This window comes from Lepisosteus oculatus, chromosome 9, assembly GCF_040954835.1.
Source record: "Lepisosteus oculatus isolate fLepOcu1 chromosome 9, fLepOcu1.hap2, whole genome shotgun sequence".
NCBI classification, from domain to species: domain Eukaryota; kingdom Metazoa; phylum Chordata; class Actinopteri; order Semionotiformes; family Lepisosteidae; genus Lepisosteus; species Lepisosteus oculatus.
Window position 1 is genome coordinate 19,001,219 of NC_090704.1, and position 12,779 is coordinate 19,013,997.

The window sequence follows — 12,779 nt, forward strand, 5'->3', positions numbered from 1 at the left end:
TTCTGTTTCTACATTATTTATACAGTGTTAGCACACTGGATGAAACCACTGTTTCTACCTTTTTTGGTAAATTCTGTGGTTATTGGCTGAAATTTGTGTTTCCAGCCCCACCTGAATTCTTCCTGCCACACCCTCTTTTTTGGCTGCTTAATTTATACTGTAAAGCAGCTATGTTTAATTTATTATTTAATTACCAGTGCCAGCAGAAAAAAATAAGTGTCTCCAGTCCTCCAGATTAGGACTATATGATCTGTTTCATTTGAAATTTCGTGGCACTGAAGATGTGAAACTTTGCACTTTCTGCATTTTGCACTTCACTTACACTGTTTACTTTGATTTGAACTTCTGTCTTTGACAGACAGGATAGCTTGATTAAAAAAATTAGTTTGGGATTTTAATTTCCTGCTCTTACTTACAGTACATAAAGCAAGTATATCATCTGCTAGCAGCAATTTTTACTAGGATCTGCTAGGGCTGCAAAGGAACAAGTAATAGGTTTATTCCAGGCTAAAAAGAGAAGAAAGAAAACACAATGTTTCCACTGTGGAGCCTTCTTCGGGTGAAGAAGAAGAGGGCTCCACAGCCGAAACATTGTTTTCTTTCTTCTCATTTCAGTATGGAATAAACCTATTACTTGTTCTTTAATCAAATAATTGTTGGATTTGTATTAAGAGTGCCGTAAGGTTTAGAACTGTTATTGTTAAACCACAAGTATAGACCAGTTATGAAATTTAGAATTAAATTGTATTACCCTTTGGTTAAACTCCTGAGCTTTCAGTTATAATTAAGGAAAATAATCTAGTTTGGTGAAATGGTAGAACCTCTATGAGTCCCATTGATCATTTTTATTTGCAGACAAATTAGAAATAAATACGCACAAGCCATTAGAAGCTCCAAAGTGAGCTGTTACAAACATCAATTCTCTGACCTTTTACGCAATCCTAAGATTTTCCACTCATTTACTGTTTGACTCATTACTATGGTGACAGATAATGAACAAATGGTTAAGTAATTCAATGAGTATTTCAGTAATGACAGTTTTGGGTTTGATAAGTTTATATTTAAAAGTAATGCTCTTTCTGATTCATTTGTGTTTGAGTTTGATGAAGTCACGATCCATAGACCCTTCAGTTATATGGAACAGACTGATGAGTTGTCTGAGCTCTGCAAAACGCACTATAGTCATAGCTAAAGATAATGTTTTCTGCTCTGTGCTGGAAAAAAATCTGATTGCTGGAATCCTCTGGTATCTATAAGTAAAGATAAAGAATCATTAGCAGCTTTTGTGGGTTTTGCTCATGGAAGAAAGCATTATAAGGTTTCTATAAAATAGTTACAATTCATAATGCCTTGGCAATGGAAAAACATGTTGGCAGTCTTATGTAGGCAGGCAAAGAAAGTGATATACAGCTTACAAAATTTTCTTCGCTAAAGATCATCATAGCAGGTTTCAGCATCATAAGAAATGACCTTACATTGACCCCTTTTGTACAGCTGCTTCATTTATATGCTGAGGATGTTCCCAAACTTAAAACACTGCTACAAAGAGAATTCAAGCAAATATTTATTTTTTTAAGGACCATTAAAGATAATGTTTAAGTTGCTGAATATTTTGGGGATTCAGTAAGATCCCTCTCATTCACGCTAATAAACTGTTTATCAGATTGAAGGCTGCGCTGCTGCAAAATTGTCGATGGACGATGATGTCAGTGATGTTAATGTCTGATGTATAAGGAAGGGTCAAACATGAAGAATCTGGATACTCTGTGTATAAAGTATATACTCTTTAATTTTATTGCACACAATTTAATGCAAAAAATCTGTCTATCCAGAACTTCTTATCCCTCATACTTTTTAACGAGTCCAGCCAGTCTAAAAACTCAATGTCTACAGCCTTTCAGAACCACAAGGTAGTGCCTAAGGGCAACATACCAGAGATATGTAACTTCGAACTACAGTACGCTGACAGGAGTTTTGTATGAAATAGCACTGCTTGTTTTGACTTTGACACAAAAGAACATAGCTTTGAAAATCTGAAACATTTTAATGACATTCATCTGGGTCTAACAATTCTTGAGTGAGCAAATCAGTTAAATTGAGAATCAATGGGCCTGAGAATCTATAGAAAGTGAGTAACTGATTAAGGTGAATTGATGAGGTAAGCAATTTATTTTGTTCACCGAGGTGGATATATATATATACAAAAAATTACTCAACAAAGCTTTTCAATTACATCATGACTAGTCTTGGGTTAAGGTCTGAGTCAGATAAAGAGAGCATCTGACACAAATTTACAAGTTTGCAATTGTTAGTGACAAGGCTGAAGACCAGCTTGAATGTACTCAGTGACATGTACAAAAGTCTCCAGACTAGAAAACATTGTGTAATTTTTAATAGCATAAGAGAATGAACATTTGTACACTATCATGACAGAATAGTGTAGGGTTATAAGAATCCTTCTCACTGCACCTGTGTTGTCTTGCACAGAAAGTTCATTCATGCTGAATGTTCATTCTCCAACCTCAGAAAAGCTAGAGAACATGAGGGAAACAACACATGATTTCACAGATGATTTCATCCAGAAAGCAAAAGTGAGACATAATGTATTTAAGATGAGATGTTTGTGATGACCATTCAGTGATTTAAATGCTCTATGAACGTTTGGATAATGTTAAGGTATTTCATAGAAACACAATGCAGTTTAGTAGTTTTGACTTCTTCTAGCAAAACACGCCTAAAATATTGCTAACAAATGTATTTTGTAACATTGTTTTTGAATCAGTATGGTAAATTACTACTCCCTAAACATACCCTTCACCTGTTAACTTCTACTAGCAAAAACATGCCTAAAATAGTGCTAACAAAATATATTTTTGTAACATTGTTTTTGTTATTAGGTTTGACATACAGTAGCAGTTCAGCATGTGGCCGCTCACAGCTGTATTAAACTAATTTATATCCTCTCCACCATTACATTTATTCAATCTCTTTTTGAAGTCCCAGCAGGGAGCAGTCCATCTTGCAATGGGGATGATAAATCATAATTCATCTGCTATGGATCTGCATTTATTTTGACTTGACTCTCTGAGATCATGGAAAAAACTGCTAACCAATGCTATGCTGGTTACCAATGCTATGCTAGCTTTTTAAACATAACATCACTTTATTAGCCCTATACAATTTCTTGAATTAGGAATTAATCTTTTTCCATACCCCAGCCTGCGCTCCATGAAACACAGACAGGAAGAGAAGCTTGGGGTCAGAGCACAGGGTCAGCCATTGTATAGTACCCCTGCAGCAGTTGGGGTTAAGGCTTGCTCAGCAGCCTAACAGAGCAGGATTCCTTTGCCAGCCACAGGATTTGAACTGGCAACCTTCCAGCAACAGGCTCAGCTGTACAGGTTTCTCATTCTGGACACAGATTTGTCACAGCAGCTTTAAAAGCATTCAATGATATGGCTTTTGAAAAAATCACAGTTGTATCACTGTCCTTATAGATCAAGTACACAAACACTCGCACCAGGGTCAATTCTCCTAGAAGCCAATTAACATACCACTGTTGAGCAAACTGTGGGAGGTACCCAGAGCACCCTGAGGAAACACACACAAACATGGGGGGAGCATACAAAGTGAAAATGAAACCTAATATTACTATTTTTATAATAGAGCTATACGTTAATAAATATTCAAAGTCATGGAAAGTCTTTGGTTAGGTATTTTGCACCGCAGCCACCAAATCCCTCTGAAATAACCCAATTTTCCATCCCTCATGCTAGCAAGGGTCAGGAACATGGAGCTTCGCTCATATTTTATAGATGAGCCTTAAAGTAAAGCATAACACTTACATCATAAAAAAGAATATGCATAATAATCGGATTTCATTTGTTGGTTGTTGTTAAATAAGTTAGACTTATTAGTACACAAATGGATGTGCTCTACACTAGAATTTTGTAGTTGGCTTCATCACTGCTTTGAGTGGACATTGTAAGTGTTAACAGTCTATGAATAATCATTTGTTTAACTATCATTTTGTTAAAAGAGATTCAAATCACACCATGGAAATCAGTTTCTCTTACATGTTTCTAGAACCTTTGCTTTTCCCACACGTTCTTCTTTTGTAATAGTGTTTTTACCTCAGTATTCAGCCTGAATGAGCTATTTAGTATAGTAGCCATTTCATTGTCCCATTTCATTAACCTTGACATACACTGTTGTATTCTTTATCATGCTTTTGCTGTTATAAGCCTGAAAAAAATGTTTATTTTACTACCATTGCAATCTTCCTTTCCTTACTGGTGTTTCAATTCTGTTTTACACATGCCTGTAATTCATTGTATGTTTATGTAAGCGTTTTAGCAGTGTTTGTATAATATTTTATACCAATACAGCCATTTTTAAATTGGATTTTTATGAACAAATGAGACCAAGATAAACATTTAGCAAAGTGGTGGAAAAGTAATGGAGCTGAAGATGCTCCAAACAACACCTGTCATCTGTGAATCTTCGTAATTCTCGTCCAGACTGCACCTGACCAACCATTTTACTTTGGAGGAGTACACATTGTTATGACCTGGAGGAAACCCACATAAACCTGGGAAGAACATGCAAGCTCCACACACATAGACCTATGCCACCACGTTGCCATATCGTGATGCTGCTTTGTATTTAATGCATGCTGTTCAAAGCACTGTCCTGTCCTGCTGCACTTGTGCTAGTGCTCTGGCAATACGTTTGTTACCTTGTCATGCAATTACAGCTACTTTTTGCTGTAAATTTTAATATTGAGGTTTCGAGGCATGATTGTTTGAATTTCAAAGTGACAGAACAAATGGGCCTCTGTCTTGCATCGCTGTATAGAATGTAGCCTTTGCATTCACCTTGCTAAGTCAGCACCTACAACACTGCTAAGTGAGGCTTCAGGGTGGGAATATTTGAATTCTAAAGGTCACACAGATAAAGATCAAATAGTGTTTCAAGGATTCTGGTGATGATGGGTTAGGAGATCTCAAAACACATTTTAAATTTGTATAATTGACACATAATTCAAAAGTCTCTAATATGTACAACAGCAAATCCTATATCCTCTGCATATTGCTTATCAATTCACTGTTGCTCCATACTCTGAAATACAGAATTAAACAAATATTTTACAAATACAAAGAACTTGTGAGGAATGATCAGGGGTTAACAATACACAGGGCAGGAGGACAGCACATAGAAATAAGGAAAAGCTTACAGAGAGTAGTAGCTTTAAAGATTGAGCAGAGAAAACTTCACACTGTACAATCAGTGTTCAGAGATTATAGTAGAACTTTTAAGATCGGGAACATTTTTGGCTAGTCAAGTTTAAGATATAACTTGCTATGCATAGAAACAGCTGACTGATGAAACTGAGATGGAAATGTTGAGTTAAGGGGGAGTCAGAGGGTTCACATAATTGTCTGTCTACCGGGTGTAGGACAGGTGAACGTGCAGAAGAAGAGTTTATGGTTCTGAGTGTACATGTCTAGATGTGTGTGGAATCAATACCATTGGAAGACATCCTACCCCCTCAAAACTGATACAAATCAGCCTAATTAGTTACCATAACCATAAACAATAAATAAAATATAAAATCAGCTGTGGTTGATCCAGAACTGGCTATAGTAGTAGTTCAGTAAAAACAAGTGACGCTTTAAAACAGCAAAAACAAGTAAGCGCTTTATTGGCTGAGGAGAACGGAACTCTCCACAAAAGAAAACCTCCATAGGACAGGTAAAAAACAAATGCCAAGTTAGTATACCATAGTTATCTGATCCTGGGACTTATGATCAAGTTGATACAGCTATCACAATCCAGAATCAAAATCAGACTGCTGACCTGCCAGTGCCAGGGGGAACTCTACATCACTGTGGTGAACCATTTTTACTGCCTGAAATCAAAGCAACTCCTTACAGAAAGTGAAACTGTTCATATGTTTAATGCTCAAACTGAACACATTCATTTGTGATTTTGTAAGTGTTTACAGCTTTGCTATGGGTGAACCTTATTTCGTTCAGGTACACAAAATTACTTTGTCAAGTCACACTATTAATGGAATGGTCCCTGTGTGCAATAATATTGGTTCAAACAAAAAAAAACATGTCTCAGTGAGGCCAGAAACTAAAACTTTATCCCCGAGTTGTTCTTTTCTGGAAATTTACAATCACAAAAATTGGTATACAAGGATAAGGTCACTAAATATCCCCTTGAATATAGTGAAGTTAATTATTAAATTCAATTTATTAAATTAAAGGATACATTTGGGAACCACTGCAATGTCTACAGAGTATTTAGATTTTCAGAATGATTTGGATAGTTCTCATAAATGATTAATTTTTAAGTTGCAGACAGTAAAAATGTGGTGTGTTTTTTTGAAATGAGAAGTAATTAATGGACAGAAAACAGAATTAAAGGATTGTGATTTCTCCAGTTATGAAGTACCACAGGGATCTGGATTAAGACTTCTGCTATTTAAATGTATATATGTATATGATACAGAAGAAGGGATGCAAAAGTAGTGCAAAAGTTGGTGGTTTATTCGATGAGTGTAAAATATTTATTCAGTCGATTATTGAAGGTGCCTAGAGTTGGGTCTCAACCACTTGGCCTGGAAGCCTGTTCAAGACACCCACCACTGTTTCTCTAAAGAAGAGTTTCCTACTTTCCATCCAAAAAGAATTCCCCTTTAGTTTCCAATTGTGACTTTGTTTCACTACTGAAAAAAAAAATTGTCTTCATAAAAAGTTTTAATTTCAAAAAGGTCTGATATAACTCTGAAAATATAAACATTTGCTCATCTACATTTGTTTTTTCATGACCTTCACTCAATAATATATACAATTTTTACACTGCATAACATTTCTGATATCTGATTCCAACACATCAAAGTAGAGGATTAAACCAAGTAATAGTCACACTGGTCAATGCTCCTCTGCTAAGAAGCAGCAGTTGAGTTTGGCATTTAGTTTTATGTACGGATTCTATGTAGGCTTACAGTGTAAAACTCAGGTTCACTTACAATTCCAATCTGTAGACAAGTCAAATATTCAAAATATGATGTGTTCCCATATGTCTTCAAATTTAAATTCTTTACAATGATTACATTTTGAATTGCATATTTAGGGAAACAATTACTGTACTTTAATGTTTCTTTATTAGCCTTACACAATTTCTTGCATAAGGAATGCATCTTTTCACATACCCCAGCTTTTCTCCATGGAGACACAGACAAAGAGACAGAGACAGGAAGAGAAGCTTGGGGTCAGAGCAGAGGGTCTGCCATTGTATGGCACCCCTGGAGCTGTTAGGGTTAAGGGCCTTGCTCAGGGGCCCAACGGAGTAGGATTCCTCTGCCAGCTGCAGGATTTGAACCGGCAACCTTCCAGCCACAGGCGCAGATCCTTAGCCACAGAGCCACTGCTCCGCCTGCAGTTGTATAAAGAACAATTTAGGCAGCTTTTATAGATTAGTATCTTGTGAAAATGTACAGTGAATCTTGAGGTTGTAAAGAAAAGGTATAATTATTCCTTCAAATAGCACCTTTCCTGTTTAGGTTACTGGTGCCTGTAAGAGAACACTAAGTCAGTGTAGGATTAAATGTGAAACAAGATATATCATGACAGCCTAATGCAGATAAACAAAAATTATACCTAATTAAACAAATGCAATATGGATTAAATACTGAAAATTTTACATTAACATCAATGTTAGCGAAAACCAACCAATCAAAAAAATGTATCAAGAGTATTTACAACCCAAAGCAAGGTTGTATAAGTTGAGGGGGCTGTCTGGTGTGTAAAACACTTGGTTGCAGCATTGTGAATGTTGTATTTCAAAAGCTATTGAGTCATGAAGAAGACCCCCCTGTCCCAATGTGTTGCATGTCTAATGGTGCCTTATTGAAAAAATCATTAAAAAGTGGTTTCACAACACAAAGCAAGGCTTGGAAAGGTTAGAGTACCTGCTTAGTGTGTAAAACACTTACTTACAGCATTGTGGGTGCTGTGGTTTAAATGCTATTGGCTTGTGAACAGCATTCCCCTATCCCAGTGCATAGTGTCACATTCAATAAAACCAGAGAAAAAGAGATTCAGAATGCAAAGCTGTGTCAGTCTTCTGTGTAAAAAATCGGTTTGAACATTATGGGAGCTGTTTTTAATAAGCTGCTGAGTAAAGAATATTTGAATTTTCCTCTCTCCCCAAGATACAGGTTTTTAAGATAAGATCACTTTATTAGCCATATACAATTTCCTGCATTAGGAATTCATCTTTTCACCTACCCCATCTTGCTCTCCACTAGACCCAGACAGAGAGAGAAGCTAAGGGTCAGTCATTGTACAGCACCCCTAGAGCAGTTGAGGTCAAAGGCTTTGCTCAGAGGCCCAACAGAGCTGGATTCCTCAGCCAGCCATGGGATTCAAACCAGCCATAAGCACAGATCCTTAGCTACTGTGCCACCGCTCCACCTCTTTTAATTGCAAACCAAATTTTAATTGGTAAAATTATCCAAGGTATAGCTGTTATATATATATAATTTTTGCTTAAAATCTATCTCCCAGGACTGTCTGTATTGGGAATTTACGTATAATCAAAGACTCCATATCTTTCAATTTTGCAGTATAATATCCATCGCACCAGCATATTAATGTTCTAAGCTGAGCTGCTTGGTAGTATGACTTTAGACATGGCAGGGCAAATTTACGCTTCTCCCTGGACAACTGTATGTGTTTTAAACCTAATTCTTGGTTTATTTCCATTCCATATGAATCTTGAAATCATTTTATCCCATTCGCTAAACTATTCTGATGAAATTTCCACAGGAAGAGACTGAAAAAGATATAGTAATCGTGGCAAAATGTTAATTTCAATAACTTCTACTCTAGATCCCAATGAAAGAGCCAACCGAATCATCTTTTATTTTACATAAGAGAGGACTAAGATTTAAATTGAATAATTTTGATAAATCCTTTGGCAAATATACTCACAAATACTTAATAGAAAATAATGATAACCAATTTAACTTACATTTTTCTTTTACTTGATCTATGGGGCTATAATTATAACATAGAACGTCTGTTTTTTTCTATTTAATTTGTACCCTGATAGCTGACCACATTTTTCCAAAAGATACATCACTCTGATTCATTGGGGTCATCCAAATGTAGCAGGACATCATCTGCATACAATGCAACCTTATGTTCTTGTCCTTTAATTTCTATACCTTTAACTTTTGGGTCTTGTCTTATCCACTCTGTTAAGGGTTCTATATATAGAGAAAGCAAAAGAGGTGACAGGGGACATCCATTTCTTGTACCACTTTTCAAACAAAATCTCTTAGACAGATGTCCATTGATTTTAATTTGTGCTATAGGATTTAAATAATTAGTTTTTATGATGTTGATAAATTCATCAGCAAATCCAAATCTCTCCAATGTCTGATTCCCAATTCCCAATTAACACTTATCAAAGGCTTCTTCTGCATCTAGGCTGACTAAAATTGCTTCCCTCCTTTGATCATTAATATGCCTCATAATATGAAGGGTACGTCTAATGTTGTCTTGTATTTGTCTGTTCTGAATGAAACCAGTTTGATCTAAGTAATATTTTTTCTAATCTTTTAGCCATTATTGAAGCATAAATCTTATAGTCTACATTAAGTAAGGAAATTTGGAAAAAAACCCACATTTATTTAGATCTTTTCCTCCTTTTGGGATAACAGAAATAATAGCTTCATTCCAAGAGATTGGTAAATCCCCTCCACCTCTTATCCAATTGCAAGTGGACAGGAGAAGGGGAGCCAACTGTTTTTTGAATGTCTTATAAAATTCACTTGGAAAGCCATCTGTCCCTGGTGCTTTATTAGATTTAAGATCTGAAACAATATTATTCATCTCATTTATTACTCTAGATAATATGTTATTTTGTTCCTCACTTAAAATTGGCAGGCTAAGTGACTCTAATAAAAGAACTATATCCTGTTTATATCTGAGTTTCAAAATTAGAACTAGAATAAGAAGTTTTTAAAGTATTCTGTAAAGATTGATTGTATTTCTTTTGATTTGGATTGTATTTGGTTGGTTTCTGGATTAACTGTTTTGGAGATTATTGTTAGATTGTTGTTCACAGAATCTTCTTGCTAATATTTTCATTGATTTGGCTTCTGATTCATAATAACTTTGTTTAAGAAATTTTAGATTTGTTTCTACCTCTATAATTTGTAATTTATTTATTTCTTCCCTAATTCTCAGTAATTGTTTACGTATTGTGCGAGTGGGTGTTTTTTATGTTTGTGTTCTATCATTTTTAATTCGGGTTGTAATTATTTTAATTTGGCTTGTTTTATTTTCTTTTCATATGAACAAATGGAAATAAGTTTCCCTCTAAGTACAGGTTTAACTGTATCCCATAATATTGCTGGGGAAACCTCTCCCGTATCATTATTCTGCAAAAACTGATCAATCTCATACAGATATTGCTCTTTAACATCATTTTTACCAGATTTAAGTCAGATAAACTGGTGCATGGTCAGACAAATCCAAGGTTCCAATTTCACAGTCCTTTACTCGACCTGTCTAATTTATACATAAGAAAGTAGTCTATTCTACTGTATGAATTATACAGGTGCAGAAAAATGTGTATAATCCCTTCCTGTAGGGAAATCCCTCCATACTTCAACAAGGCCTAAATCTTCGATAGATCTATTCACATACTTCTAAAGTTTTAAGTTTCCTTTTACAATTCTTAGAGGTATCTAATTTTGGATTTAAATTGAGATTAAAATCTCCTCCGAATATCAGCACTCCTACTGTTTCTGAAGCTATTAAATCAAACACTTGACTAAACATGGTCTTTTCTGCTCTCCTGCCATTCCACAGTTTGTCCCTTCCTACATCCGTGACATAAATATGGTAAAAAGTCCGAACCTTAAAATCACTTTAACTTAAGATACAAACGATCAGTTTTCTGAAATATTTTGCTTTTGGTCATATATCAACTCAAACCCGCCCAACCCGCTCTAAAATCTTTTTTTGAACCCGAGTCAACCTGCGCATCACCAGTTGTCATGATTGCGTGGCTACGCTGTTTATATTTTAAGTGTGGTTGGACCATTGCACTGATTATTGTCCGTATCGTTTTGTTCTTACTTTTGAATATCTTACTTTGACTTTGAAAGGTGCAATTTAAAGAAGCGGTCGAAGCAGAAGGGTTATAATGGAGCACCTGCTCAAATCTGGGACTCTGAAACACATATATAGCGATGATAGTGACAGCACAAGTGCGAGTAAGATGCAGAATAAAAGTGAAAATGCAAGTGAGGTAATTTGTGAACCATACCAGCAATGCTGTAATTCTAATTCCAACAGTTTGATAAATGTGATGTGCAAGGAAGCAGAAGGTGTGCTTGATGTGATGTCATGTCCAGACATGAGACTTGTCCAGCTTGGATCCAGATATCACTTCTCTGATTGCTCAACAAAAGCAACTCCATTCTTCACATGAACTTTTTAAGTAATAAAAACAATTGCAAAATGTGCAGCATGGTTTGTAAAAATATAAGTACTTTTCATCAATTTTAATTTAATATTAGTTGTTTTTAGTACATTAATAGGTGATGATTTTTACAAGGTAAGAAGTGGACGTAGGCATAGTCGGTCCACCGCATCTGTGACTTGGTGTAAGTGGTCCAAAGATCATAGAACTTTGAGAACCACTGGTTTAGATCTTTCAAGACGGTGTTGATTTCTGCTATTTTACTGAAATAAGAGTAAATATATCTGTCACAAATGACCCACAGTTTCATTAGTTTCCAAAGCAAGAGAGGGCTAGGTGAGTGACTTGGTCAAGGGCAAGTTTCATACTTCGTATCCAAAAGGCGCAGAGAAGGCTTCCGATCCATGAGAGGGCTAGGCGAGAGACGTGGTCAAGGGCAAGTTCCGTGGTTCATACCCTGAAGGGTTTAGAAGGCTAGAAATAGACGACAAGGTAGGAGCTCCGAAGAGCAACCAATACTGGGTGAAGAGCAGAGGTTTTCAGAGGGTTTAAATATTGTGAGTGGAGGAAGGTACGTTGATAGATGGAGTGTCGTGGTTGGTTGATTGACAGGAACAATGTCATTTAGAAGAAGTGCTCGGGGCTGGAGTGTAATTAGAGTGAGTGCGTTTCCTTATGGGAATCTGGTTGGATGAGGGCGTAACAGTATCATTTCCAAACACGAAAGAGAACTTATGAGCAAAAAGTGACGAATTGGCACTCCAATTCTCTAAGGCAAACTCATTCGGCCTGCAATCCATTTTAATCCGGCCTTTTCAAGACTTTTCCCAGTCTATTGTATGAGTCCTGTGACAGCAGAAACACCAACTCCCATGAGCCCTTCGCTCCATTCGTATCACGCAACAGTTGAGTATTAACGTCCTCCCCTCCCCTCTGGAGTAGAACTAATTAGATTGGCTATGTTTACACAGATATCACTGTGAATCTAGTAGTAGAAAAAATGCTATCGTCTTGCTAGTAACACGTAACTGTGGTGAAGGCAAGTTTTCTCGTGGCTGAAGAAATAGCTAAATTAGGGAGACCATTCTGTGAGGGTGATTTTCTAAAGCGGTACCTGTTAAAAGTCAGTGAAATAGTGTGTTCAGAGACAGAGTCTGCTTTCGCAAACATCAGTCTCACTAGAAATACTATGGCTACTAGAGTGGACAAGATTGCTAAAGATCTACAAGAGCAGCTCTCAGAGAAAGCGACCAAATTTATTGCATATT